Below are 14,248 nucleotides of genomic sequence, written 5' to 3' on the forward strand. Positions count from 1 at the left end.
ATGTCAGATCGCAATGTATGATAACTTGGTAAATTCTGACTTTGTGATTATCAGGTTTCTACTATCTCAAAGATGAAAGAAATGTTTTTATTCAAATGAGACACTCCTAACTCCAATAAAATCCTATCTGCATATTCCTAAGTGTTTCAAAAGTTGCTAGAACATCTGTATACCTCCTACCCCATCTTTCTAGTTTTTTTATTCCAACTCTTATCACTTTGCCCTCACCTTTTCCCACAGGTTTTCTCCTCCTGGTCAGGAAAATTAGTACCAGAATATTATTTCACAGGCAGTTCTTTCAGGTTTTGTTCCCCAACCGAAAGGATGAATCTCTCTCAGAATCCTGTTCTCACAAGTATTTGCACCCTTTTTCATAGTGAAGTGGTTTAGATACAATCAACCAACTTGTTGAGAGCCATTTAACTTTTCTGGGGGTTTTTTTGTTGGTTTTTCCCCCCCCCCCATCCTCTTGTTATCGATTCTGTATCTTAATCCTTCTATGTCTGGTATGCATTGCGAATCACGGACTAGCTCTGGATGTCTGGAAACTGTTGGACTGCCTTAAAGAACATCATCATAACTTTTCCCACCCCAGACCTCCAATGAATTTCTGTGCACACAGACTTGTGAGCGAACATAAAAGTTTCTGTGCAATATGTAATATATCTTATGAAGTTAAGTTCAGAAATATAAGGTTTGTTCCCCGGAATCATGATTTCAGTTCAATACAGCCACAGAGTACCATGGAAAAACAGTCCCTTGACCTCAAAGCCTAATGAAACATTGACTGTGTCCACTCCTATTTTTAGATGTATGCTCTGCAGTGCCATATTCCTTAATATAAAGCTGACCCAAATGTTCCAACAGCAGACGTTGGTTTCTCTTTGATAGCCAATGCATATCTTTGCTTTCCAAGTTTCTGTAAACACATCATCATAAGGAAGGCCACTCTTACTTTTCCCAGCCTTCTTTCTAATTATGTGCCTGCTGCCAGGAAACTTTCCTTTTTTTTTTTTCCTTCAGTACCAAAATTTAAACAAATATCTCCTGAAGACTTGGAAAAGAAAAAAAACCATCCAAAACTGTTACTGTTATAAGTTACAAAGTTACTAACTAACACCAAATTCCTTTCAACACTCAGTGATAAACATTAGACAAAAAGAAGTGTATCCAGAGTACATCAGTGCTAGATCACCAAATATGTCTTCCTTATAGACATGCAGAAAAGAAAACCCTAAACCACAGTAAAACCTCTCAAAACTCCCAAACAAACAATATTTTGTTTGGTTTTGGTTTAATTTTGCTAAGTAGTTTTAGAAAAGTTCAAGACTCCTGCCCAATACCAACTCTCTTCATCCAGGACTATCACCGGGCTCCTACAGAAGTCTCCTACAAAGAAGGCTGCGAAAGTACTAATATTTAACTGCTCTACTGTATTTACTAAGGACTGATTTAGCAAGTCTTGAGCTACAGAGATGCACAGAGCCGCTGGCGCCACAACAGCATCCTTTCTGCATTTGGAAACACCAAGAGGATGGCCAGGGTCGGCAAATAAAGTGCATCAGCCAAACTCGAATGCGACCTCAGACGATGTGGCAAAACTAAAAGGGCAAGAAAGTCGTGCAAAAAAGGAAATACTCGAAAGAAAGGCGGTCTGCCCGGTCCGATTACAGCATGATTTCATTTTTCCTGACTTCTTGCCTCCCATCACCGCTTCTGCCGTGCGTTCGCCTCATCTGAAGAAGACGCGTCACGTATGAACTAGTGAAAGTCTCCTGCCATCTTACCTCGGCAAGGCTGAGCGGGCAGTTATCACATACCCGAGCGCAAGTTTCCAGGGAGCGGGCAGCGGCGGCGGGCTTGGGGCGGAGCGGAGCGGCGCCCGCAGGTACCCGGCGCTATATAGGGCGGGCCCGGCGGCGCGGCCACCGCGCCGTGACTCATTGAGGAGCCGCCGCCGGCGCGTCCCACTCGGCAGCTTCACGTTAAGAGTCCCGCGCCGCCCCGGGCTCCCCGATGTGTGCGGGAGGCGTTACCAGGCTGCCGGGAACGGCAGCGAGACGTGTTTCCCGCTGCGAGTCGCCATCGGGATCATTTCTCACCGTTGCCGCAGCCTCAGACTTATTTACTCTCCCCTCGGAGGTGCAAGAACTGGGACTTCGTGATACGTTTTCTGCCAAAAAAGTCTCGGGTCCCGGGCTGGAAGTTCACTTTTTTTCCCTCCAGGAACCCAACATCCGCAGCCCGCTGAAAAGCTTGAGAAATTTTTACTAGAGCAGAAGCAGGCACTGCAGCTGCCTAGAGCGTAGAGAAAACATCCCAGGCTCTTCCATATTGCCATACAACTACACAAAAGTGTTGCCAAGAGAATTTACATCACCTTATCTGCGTAGAAAAAGTTTCTTTGATTTCCACACAATTTTTGCCTGCATGACAGAGCGGGTGGGATTGCTACACGTTTAACGTAGAACTGCAGAAGTGATGTCTCAAGTTATCCTTTTAAGCCTTTTAATGCTTTTCAGTTCTTTTAAAATAACACTTGTGCCAGTACTCATCACTACCAAGTCCTCAGGTTTTCAGGTTAAACTGAATTTAAAACTCTTTTCAGAAAAAAGCGTATTGTGCAATTGCACTGTAGTAATCTGTTTTACAAAGTCTCCTGCATCTTCTCACTTGCCAAAGAATAACATCAGAGATCAGAAAACATTTACTATATGATATAAAAATCTTGCTGTTTTATGGTCTAATTATGCAAAACCTTCCAGAGTGTCAAACACTTACTCTAAATACATTAAGTACTACTACATATTGCATTAAGGTCATCATTTCAAGGCAGATTTTTCTTTTTTTTTCTTTTTTTTTTTTTTTTTCTCCCCCCCCCCAAGGACAGAAAGAGTGCTCGATTTCTGTTGCTGGTTCATACCCTTCCTACTATAATCCACTTGGTCTGGGTCCAGTGCTTTTTTACAGATTACATGCCAACATCAGTTTTATAAGTAACATCTACTTAAACATCTGCCCAAAACAAGATGGATAATCGCAAAAGATACATCTATAACATACCTATTCACAATTCCATGCTTAGGCCCCAAAAGTGATCAGTGGTATCATTTGTGTTTTCTACATCATGAACAGCAAATAAATGTAAGAACATGCTGCCTTTTATCTCTCTGTTCAACATCCTGGACAACGATTAAAAGGTTTAGGGCAGCCAAAAGCAAGGGTGGTCCTCTTTCTTCTCTGACCTCCAGTTTCCAATCAGTGTGTATTATAGTTCAGTTCTGGATGCCTGAAATCTGTTGGGTTTACACAGGAACATCACCATACCTATTTTCTTCCAACTGGTATGGACCTCCAAAATGAGCAAGACCTGTACCTGAGAAAATTCATTCTACAGTGGATGATGGAGAACAAGGTGTCACTGAAAATTTCTCTGCTTACTCAGTCCCCTTCACCCTTTTTCACCACGCAGTCCTCTTTAGTACTCAGAACTCGGTCCACATCACTCAGTCACTCCAGAATGTAACAGGGAGAACAGAGGAGTGCTGCCAACTAGGGAGGGGAAAATAAAGCATCTCCCCATTGCAAGAACAGAGAGTGACATGCCAGATTCTGGCAGCTAGAAGACTGGCACTACACCAGCACTCTGTTTCCAAATGTGGTATGTGACTATGGGGAAGAAGCATGGTAGATCATACACAGTATTAAGATAGCATAAAGATAAAAAGAGTATCACTCATGGCTGATCAGGTCTCTCTATGATTTTAGGCAGTTATGCTTGTCAAGAATAGTATTTTATCTAATAAGCAGAACACAGTTCTGCCAGTAGTAGCTGCAGATAATGCAACGCACAAGAAAGAGCAGACTGATGTACAGTAGGAAAAGTCAATGATAGAAAAACAGTACCTGGACTTCACATCTCTTGGCTGTACCTTCTCCTTTGTATTTGATTACACCAGATTGAGATACTACATTAAAGACATGCATTGAGGGGTTCTCTGACATTTTCCTCTGTCACAGCTCTTACATATTTTGCACATAAGCATTTTATGTCTATGCATGTATGCATGTTCAGTTCATGGGGACGGAAGATGAAAGCACAGACAGCTTGTGCACATCATCTTAGTTCAAGACACTTGCTTCCCTGTGACTCCACAAGCATAATTGTGCATGGAAAGTGAAAATGAAGCTGAGCTTACTGGGAACCAAACATTGAGGCACAATGTGAGATAAAGATCCAAAGAGAAAAGAAACAAAACCACATACTTAACTTAGAACCTAATATGATCTATAATTCTTTCTTGTAAACAACTTTGCCTATCATTCCAGCCCCAGGAACATTTGTTTCTGGTTTAAGGAGTTTCCAACTACGTGTACAGCACGACTGGCAAACAGAAATGAGAGAAACTAGTTGACACATAAAAAGACAATTACATACAACTCCAATTAAGTCCTAATATGTAAATGAAATATTTAAAAGGTAATTATAATTATAACAAACAGTTTTTGGAAAAATGCAGTAAAAGACCCCAACAAATCATTTCTGTGGACCAGTGAAGGTAATGGTAAATGTCATTAGTAGAGCAGACAACCACCAAAGGGCTGGAATTTTTTTTTGCTAGCATTCATTCTAACTTTGAGAATCTTCACAAATTAAGATTTACTTTCCATACCACCCCCCAAATAAAATGAAATTAGTATTGTTTAAAGTACAAACCCAGATGCCTTCAGGAAAGAAAAGCTGAAAATGCAGAGAGAAAACCTTACACAAAGTAATTATTTCCTCCGCAATCTGAGTGAGAACAAATGAAGATAAAACAACTCAATGGACTTCATGAGAGACCCTGTACAGTTCTTAAACTACTACAGAATAATTTGTATCATTTAAATGCAACTTTTTTCCTGCATTGTATCTTCAGTGAAGAAAGTGTATTTTAACAGCATGCACATACATTGTCATTCCCAACAACTAATTTCCAGGTGGTACTATACTACAAATAACTACATACTTCTATTTCCTTTCTTCTATTTGCCTCCTTGTGTTTTCTTCATTATGATATTCAAAAATTTAATAACCTAGCTGGTGACTTAACAAGGACATTTAAAGCTACACTGGAGTGTGCAATTCTGATCATACTAGTTAAGACGAGATCTTTCAAATTTTTTTAAAATCAAACGAGGACGTTTTTAAAAAGAAAAAACAAACAACAATAAACCAAATCTAAAAAATTCTGAGGTCTAGAAAGAAGCTGTGATTGAGATCCAAATGGTGTTTTCTACATGGGGTAGACACATAACATGAGATTTTTTGGTTTTAAAAACTGGACATTAATTCAAGGATATAGGCATGCTTGTAAAGCAACCAAATAGAATTCAGCTAGCCACAATGGAGCTGTGCTTAATATTACAGTAGAAAAATCATTAAGCTCAGATGGAAATGTCAGTAACATAGACCCTGAAGAACTGATTAGAAGAGGGAATTGAAAGAGCTTACAAACTTCCAAACTGATTCATATGCAGCTGACTGAATTCAGTGATTTATGGAGCTCAATTCAGCAATTTCTCTGTTTTTCTTATGTAAGAGAAATGCATCTTTTTTATACCAGCTGTGCAAAATAAGCTTTGACATGCCAACCATTGTGGATTTTCAAATTTTTATTTAAAATAAAAAGTACCTCCATAAAATTACATGCCCTCCCATACTGTACTTTACAACATTTAAAGCTTCAAATGGGGATTACTAAGCCAGAAACAGGACACTGATTTTCTTGGAATGCATGAGAGTTTAAGATTTCTTTAGAAGGCCAGAATGGATTTCCTAAAATCAAAAGTGACTAACTATACCTCTGAAATGGCAATTGCCACATATGTACCAGTCCAATGTATCGAGCACTATTTCAAAAGTCTATTGAATCTGGTATTGCAAGTATCCTGTTCTACCTAACTTGGCTGGTGTTGACAGACACTGAGGTCATAACTGTAAACCGCTTTGTTTGGTATTATTTTCTGCTGGTGAAATTCACCAGTCTGAACTGGAAGTACCAAGCTGTTTGTGGCTTTTGTTTTTCTTAGCAATTCTGGAAAATAAAAAATCACATTTGTTGCAAGAAAGACTATTTGAGCAAACATTTCCCATCACTTTCAATTCTGCCAATACATACCATTAAAGTGATGTGTTTCACAAAAAGGAAAACCAGCTAGAGCCAACACTTGACAGCAAATCATACTGCAAAATCTCTGATCTATAAAAATGTGATTTAACAACAACAAAGGGTCTTTTTCCAAACTTCTAGTAATACCTAAATGAAAACAAAAATTAGAAGTTTCTATTGCTGAGAAAATTTTGATGACAGCAATTACCATTTTAATGGAAATATATGTATTTGTGCATCTGTTTGTGTATATACATGGTGATGAAGTGACTCATGCTTAAGTCTTCTTTGTTATACCACTATTTCACCTTTTGGACTAAAACAGCAAGCGTCTTCAGGGTAAAAAAATCTCTTAAATGATATTGATTAGACTTACTGTGTAACCCCTATAACAGCATGCAGGAAAACCATCAGTCTTCAATGTAGACACTTTCTAACAAGGAACTGGCACAGTGACAGTTGAACAACAAACATATAGAGAAGTCAGGTATCCCAATAACTTCCCAAAGTACCCAGATACTTCATACCCACATGCTTGGTCTGTTCTGCCCCTGAGTGATCGGTGAGATTTCCTGGCCTGCACAACTACTGGTATAGCAATGTGTAAGAGCTCTGGAAATTAAATATAACAAAATATAACCTGGAAAACCATTCACTCCTTAGTAAAACTCTTCAGCTGTGATACTGAAAATGACATTTACAAGCGTTACTATGGATTTGTGACAGGTCTACGTACAAATTTGGATAATAAAATTGGTAGAAGGCTTATATAAAGTCACAGACGGTTACAGCAATTTGAATGTCACCTGTAAGTCCTTCCCAGTTCTGAACTCAAATCTCAACACTACATTCTCTTCTTTAATACTCCTGATATGGTAATAGCGAGTGTGTTGTATCTTTCAATTAGCTACACTTCAGTAACTTACAGCTGCTGTAATTGTGAGGCCTGTCAGGAGAGGTAAAGAAGCTTTTTCTTCTGAGTCAGGCTTCCCTGCAATATTTTAAGTGTTTTTCAGTAGCTGTTTATGACCTGCTCTTGTCACAATTTCAAGATCAAGGCATAACTTACTTCTTTTCATTAAGATGTCAAGCTCATAGTGCATGTAATTGTTTGCTATAAAGACTGTGAATTTAGGAGACATTCTGTTGCTTAAGTTTTGAAACCAGAGCAAACCAGGCCAGTACATTAAAAGTTACTGCTGAAATTTGTGCCCACAACTATTTAGTTTTCTCTATTCTAGCTTTCACACAGTCAGTAGAGATCATAGCTGCTCCTTTATCTTCTGGATGTTTCTCTTGTGTTGACTCTTTCTGTTCCAAGTGAGTCTGAAGTGAAAAAACGAATGGTGTTCTCTGCCATTTCCCACCAGGGATAAGACCTTTTAACTTCAGTCAGTATAAGTAAAAAAACAATGTCCCAAGACACTGTGGATTAGGATCATAGGGTATGAATTTTACATCTATGTTTAAAACAGTATCTTATTTTTATTTCTGATATTCCATAATGTTTCTCCATATTTCATATTGTTATGAAATGCTTTTTTATCTGAATTGTCAGCATACTTTTGGGGTTTTTTAGAGCTTATTTACTTTCTTTACTCTCTTTCTCTACTACTGCTCTCAACTGCACACGCACTTCTGCCTCTCGGGGTGAATGTGTACCCTTTCTAGATGAATTTCTAAGTTTTCATTAGAACACTACAGTAGACAAAAACTCATAATGTCTTTTTGTAATGTCTGAAGTTATCTGCAATGGGATTCTTTCCCCCTGGCAGGGGATGACTCATTTTTCTTCAGTCTGCTAACCAAGGGGCCTGCCAAAGACCCCTCCTTTATAAACAAAAATCTATAGAGAGCTTTCAGAAATATGAGAAAATATGACAAACACAGCTTGAGTTCTTCAGCTTTGCTGGCAAAAGATCACAGAAGGATATGGAGAAGTCCGCGAGCCTCGATCCCCTGCATTTGCCATTCCGCTGGTAACAACAGAGAGCAGCTCCCTGCACACACAGACCTCTTTCCCGGCTTCCCCGTCATCTACCCCCCTGCTCCTATTCTGAAATTCTCCAGCTTCAATTTCCTTATTTGGTTGCCGGGACTGTTCTTTGTCTGGCTGAGCCCCCCGGGCCGCGCCGCCCCCGGCTCGGCCCGGCCCGGCCCGGCTCCAGCGGCCACCCCGCCCGGGCCCCGGGCGAGGCGCGCCAGCCGCGGCCATGCCCATGTAAGGAGCAGCTTCCCCGGGCTCCGCCAGCCGGGAGGGGTAGGCAGGGCTCTCCCGCCCTCGGGCAGCCGCGCTGTCTCCGGGGCAGCAGCGGGGGCCCTCCCAGGACCGCCGCCACAGCGCTCCGGCCGCCCCGCCGCCCCTCGGCAGCAGCATCGCCGCCCGCCGCACGGCCGCGCCGGGCTCCCCGGGCAGCACCGCTGCTCGAGCTGCCCGACCAGCGTGTGCGAACCACTGGCAACAAGATAAAGGAAAACGAAGCTATGAAGTTCCAGTGTAAAAACTCACAGATTCCTGTCATATTTTCCATTGTTCTTTAGAACATGTTACAGCGTGTCCTTTGGGAATTTCGCTGGTGCTTTCTGCAGAGAAAAAGGAATCCCTCAAGAGTGCTACCTGCTTTTTAAAAAGTGACTGTTCTGTTATGCTACATGATGAAAGCAAGCGAGACTAGTTTTACTCTCAAAATATCCCGAAACTTTTTAAAGTAGCATTTATAAAGAGCAGCTTACCTGGCGGAAGTCAGTGAAAGTTGCTACTCTTGCTATGTTACTACTGTTGCTTGATACTTAGTTTTAGTAGCATATTAGGTACTTTTTGAGAAAGAATTTACACTCTTACTGTACATGTGTAAGTAAGAACCACAGCAAGGAAAACCCCTTAGGAAGAAACCCCAAAAGCCAAACCAGCCCTGCTGGTCACTGTATTTTTTTGTTCACATCTTTTAGTCTTTTTGGAGTGGATTTGCCTAATAGACATTTTTTAAAACAAATACCAAGGAATCCTGCAGGAAGTGACTTTTTTGTTTAAATTTAAATGAGAAAATGTCAATTCAGGAGAATATAAACTGAATATGTCCACAGTGGCAGCTGAAACACAATTACACACGGAGATGTCTCTATCTGACTATCTGACTCCTTGAAAGGAATACCGTTAATGAATTAATGATTTTAAATTAGTAAATGTATTGTGAGATATTCCTCTTTTACACAGCATGGCAAGGAACAGAATTTTGAAAAAATTAAAGAAGAAGGTATAGCTAAACTTCAAACTTTTAAATTCTATTTGGGAGTCTGGAAGCATTCCTGTGTTTCTCAATATGGTTCCTTAGTATTACGTTATGAAAACAAGTCTTTAAGTAATGTTAAAAGTCCTTCCATTATTGCAAGCTCCCATGGATGTTTGGGTGAAACAGAAAACAAGAAGTAGATTAGAACAAAGAGAGTAATGCTTTAAGTTGCTGATGTACAGGGCAATAGTGATGGCTCCTGGGCACAGGTGCATGAAAAAAAAATTAGGGAGAGTACAAAGATGCATTTATAACCACCTTCCTATAAGACTTCTTCAGCTGCATCCAAGCCAGTTGTATTTTCAGGTCAACAGAAAATGACTGGTATTTTTATATTTCATTCTTACGCTCAACAGAGGCCTGAACAAGTTTGTTTACTTGTGAGAAACTCTCAAACTAGAAAAACTTTAGGAAACAGCTTAATAAAATAGCAGGAGAATAAATATGTTGACCACATCATATTTACATTACATACATATCCAGCATGCTAAAATTTACTTCAGAAAAAAAAAAAAACAAACCAAACAGCTTAAGCAAAATAAGAAGCATATAGGAACAATTTAGTAGCATTTATGTCCAGAAAGATCTCTTGGTTTCAAGTTATCTTTTTCAAGATTAATATGATCATAACTGACAAAGAAAATACTAAAATTGAAATCCAAAAATAGACAACTGTATTGAGAATAAATTAAACGAAGATCACAAGGACCTACAATTGTCAAATTGTAATTTAAAACAAAACACGCTATCTTGTGGAGCTCATCCTCCCTACAGCTAAGGGCCACAGCAGTATCAGTTTATTTCAGAACTACTCCATCATCTCCAGCAGGTGTTCAGGCTACTGACAAATAACTCACTGCTGATTCTGCAAGCCATTTACTGTCCAGGCCCTGTCACCTGACATCAGTTCATCTGAATGGAACAAATGACACCATGAGAAATATGTTCAGAGTAGGAGGACATATCCTTCGACCTTTGAGGTGTTGTTCTACATTTACTCTCCTGCCGTTGTGCCATATTGCCCTTTGGCAAATAAGAGCATGTCTCTGCTGCATGAGGAACTGGCAATGCTCTCAAGAAAGCTACCTAAAAACTTAGATAAATGCATACAAAAACTTAGGTTTCTACCTTTGCCGAAAGGGTGATCTCCCAGAGATCTGGAAGTTACTACTCAACTGATTTTCAATGACAGTTCCAGTCCTCTCTCTGTCTGGTCAAACAGGTTTCAATGTCCAGGTTTTCTCTCTCTAAATACTCCAGATAACAAAATTGTTGCCATTGACCCCAGTGGCAATGTTTCAGCAGGAAGAGCATACCTGTTTTCCATGCCATCTTCTCATTTCAGTACCTGCCAGTTTGTCCTTCCTTTGCCTCCCCCAGTGAACATACTCAATCCAGCTCAACCTGATAAAACAGATCTGTTGCACATAAAGACCCTGAATGCCTTTTTTATTTTTTCCTTGTTTGGAGGAAGAGGTTTTTAGTTTGGTTTGGTTTTTGAAACATAAGTGATCTGGAACTAAAGGAATGCAACATGAACAATGCCAGACTCAGCACAGTTCTATGTGGAATTCAACTCTATCTTCTACTCGTTTGAAAATTGGTAATTTACTTCTCTTTCTGGTTACTTTCTTTTAAACATTTATTTTTATTTGGGCAAGAAGACATATTTTGTCCAACCTTTATGCTTTGATTACTTAGTTTCTTCAGAAGCCCTTCAAAATGGACTTTGTTAGAAACCTTTGGAAATCCATTGGACTGTATCAACTCGACTTCGCTCATCCACATGGTTCTCGTCACTTCTTTTAAATAGTTTGAGTAAATTTGTGAGATGCTCCTTTCATTTATGTTTGTCCCTTCAAAACGTCACATTTATGTTCATTATGTTATTTTTCTAATTTCTTTATTCTAGATAATACTATGGTTTCTATGTCATCTAGTAATTTTTCAGATAGTAGGCTCACCAGCCAAAAGTCCTCTGAAACTCCCTGAAAACTAACAAGTGCTATATTTGCTGCCTTCAGTTTATTAGCTAAATATACTATTTCAAAGTATTCTGACAAACTGATTTGGCCAATATATAATCATACAGTCATAGGAGCATAGAATGGTTTGGATTGAAAGGGACCTTAAAGATCATCTAGTTCCAAATACCCTGCCAGGGGCATGGAAAATCAGTAGGTTTAATACATTTTTATTTTTCTAAATATTTTAGATATTCTTGAAAGACACACATGTCCACATTGAAATCAAGACATTACTGCTTGTTGCAAATTTCTCCTAGAACTCTCATGGGAAGATATGGAATGTATACATCCAAATGTATAGGTGTCCATAGGCAAAGACACAGACAAAGGGAAAGAATGTTATTTCCCAGGTTAAAATTAATCTGAGCAGTTGAACTGGCCATTAAAATATATTTCAAAAAACCACAGTATATGCTGAGTTGGAAGGGACCCACAAGGATCATCGAGTCCAACTCCTGGGCCTGCACAGGACCATCCCCAAGAGTCACACCATGTGCCTGAGAGTGTCATCTAAATGTTTCTTGAACTCTGTCAGGCTTGGTGCTCTGACCACTTCCCCGGGAAGCTGTTCCAGTGCCCAACCACCCTCTGGCTGAAGAATCTCTTTCTAATATCCAACCTAAACCTCCCCTGACAAAACTTCAGGCCATTCCCTTGGGTTTTGTCACTAGTCACCACAGAGAAGAGATCAGTGTCTGCCCCTCCTTCCCCTCATGAGGAAGTTGTAGACTGCAATGAGGTCTCCCCTCAATCTCCTCTTCTCCAGGCTGAACAGACCAACTGACCTCAGCCACTCTTCATACGGCTTCCCCTCAAGGCCCTTCACCATCTTCGTTGCCCTCCTTTGGACACTCTCTAATGGCTTAATATTGCAGTGCCCAAAACTGCAGACAATATTCAAGGTGAGACCACACCAGTGCAGAGCAGAGCAGGACAATCCCCTCCCTCTTTTGGCTGGTGATGCTTTGTCTGATGCCCCCCAGGACATGGTTGGCCCTCTTGGCTGCCAGGGCACTGCTGACTCCTATTCAACTTGCCATAGACCAGGATCCCCAGGTCCCTTTCTGTAGCACTGCTTTCCTGCACCTCATTCCCCAATCTGTCCGTACATTTGGGGTTGCCCCATCCCAGGTGCAGAATCCAGCACTTTCCCTTGTTGAACTTCACATGGTTGGTTGATTGCCCAGTCCTCTAATTTGTCGAGGTCTCTCTGCAGGGCCTCCCTGCTTTCCAGGGAGTCCACAGCTCCTCCCAATTTTGTGTCACCTGCAAACTTGCTTAGTATCCCTTTCTGTCCTGTGTCCAAGTCATTTATAAAGATGTTGAAGAGCACAGGGCCCAAGATGGAGCCCTGTGGAACCCCACTAGTGACAGGTTACCAGCCTGATGTCACCCCATTCACTATTACCCTCTGTGCTCGACCTGTGAGCCAATTGCTCACCCATTGCATGATGTGTTTATCCAGCTGTGTGCTGGGCAGTTTGTGCAGAAAGATCCTGTGAGAGACAGTATCAAAAGCTTGACTGAAATCCAATCACAGAGACAAGAAATTTCTATATTGGCATTTTCACCATGATAAGAAAAACAGATAGCTGATACAAAAAAGAACTGCATTGTATGCTACATACCTAAACTTGCAGTGTAGCATTTGATATTTAAACAGAAATAGAATAGCTTTTGATAACTCTGTAACTACCACATCTAAAAAAAAATATTTTCCAAATATCAGAGATTTTTCAACTAAAGAAATGGAGGACTCTAAAAGAAATGCCATCTTTTATTGAAGCAAAACCCGTTTGCTTACTATCAAGAGTCTCTTCAACAATAATTAATTACTACACATGAATTTATAGTTCAAATTGAAATATCATATAATCTTAATGCATGTTTTTCTGTCTACAGACTAATATGAACAACATTAATGGTATCTATAAATACAAATATTTAAATAATAATTAAATATATATATATATATAAAAATGAAACCCATATGCATTCATATTAAAATAGTATTGCCAGAACTTTCAGTGCAGAAGTATTGAAAGTTATCCTGGGAGAAACCTGGACAAAAGCTGTACTGAAATGTAATGCAGTTATGATTGTTAAAAATTCATACATTTACTTGTATCTACAGCAACGTTCAAGGACAGTCCACATGTTTGAAAGAGCTGGGCACAAACTCATGGGAATAGGAAGCACTATTCTCCATATGCATGGCTGGCATGCCATACTGCACGTAGATTTGGAAAATATTCGCCAACATGTTATCATCAAAATGGTGGACATACAGGGAGTGGTAGCAGAAATCACTATCAACTGGAAGTAGATGACTATTTTCCAGTCTGGTTTTAGAAAGAAATACATGATGCATGACTAGTGATACCTGCAAGTGGTAAATAAATAATAAATAAACATAGAGTGCTGTGAGGAGTGGCAGAATGAAATTAAGAAATGGCAAATTGAAGCTGACTGTAAATGGAAAACTTCACAGTATTATTCCATAGTTTGACTCATCTCAGTCTGCTGGGCAAATAGAAGATCCACAGATCAAACAGTCCTAAACAGAGAATAAAGTAGCACTGTAACGAAATTAACTCATCAATACAAAATAATTTTTATATTAGCTCTCTTGGTGCACTGTACTGGTGAGATCCTCTTCCTTTGTAGAGTCATGTTTGTTGGATGCTCAGGAGCTGAACAGAACTTTTGAGCAACTAAAATCCATAACAAAAAGACATGCAATTTGAAGACTGGGATTGTCAAAGCACAACATGGTAAA

General features: G+C 39.9%; 1 protein-coding gene across 7 annotated transcripts in view; it reads right to left on the minus strand.

The window, feature by feature from the left end:
• Positions 1-14,248, minus strand: part of PALLD (palladin, cytoskeletal associated protein) — a 203,301-nt gene that overhangs the window by 63,652 nt on the left and 125,401 nt on the right. The window contains exon 1 of one of the 7 annotated variants that reach the window (XM_027676759.1): positions 1,788-1,868. The exons of the other annotated variants lie outside the window; for them this stretch is intronic. The gene's annotated coding sequence lies outside the window, so the exon portion shown is untranslated. Of the gene's footprint in view, positions 1-1,787; positions 1,869-14,248 lie in introns of those variants that run through there. 7 annotated transcript variants of the gene reach the window in all.

Source organism: Neopelma chrysocephalum, unplaced genomic scaffold, assembly GCF_003984885.1.
Source record: "Neopelma chrysocephalum unplaced genomic scaffold, ASM398488v2 Primary Assembly neopelma1_42, whole genome shotgun sequence".
Taxonomy (NCBI): domain Eukaryota; kingdom Metazoa; phylum Chordata; class Aves; order Passeriformes; family Pipridae; genus Neopelma; species Neopelma chrysocephalum.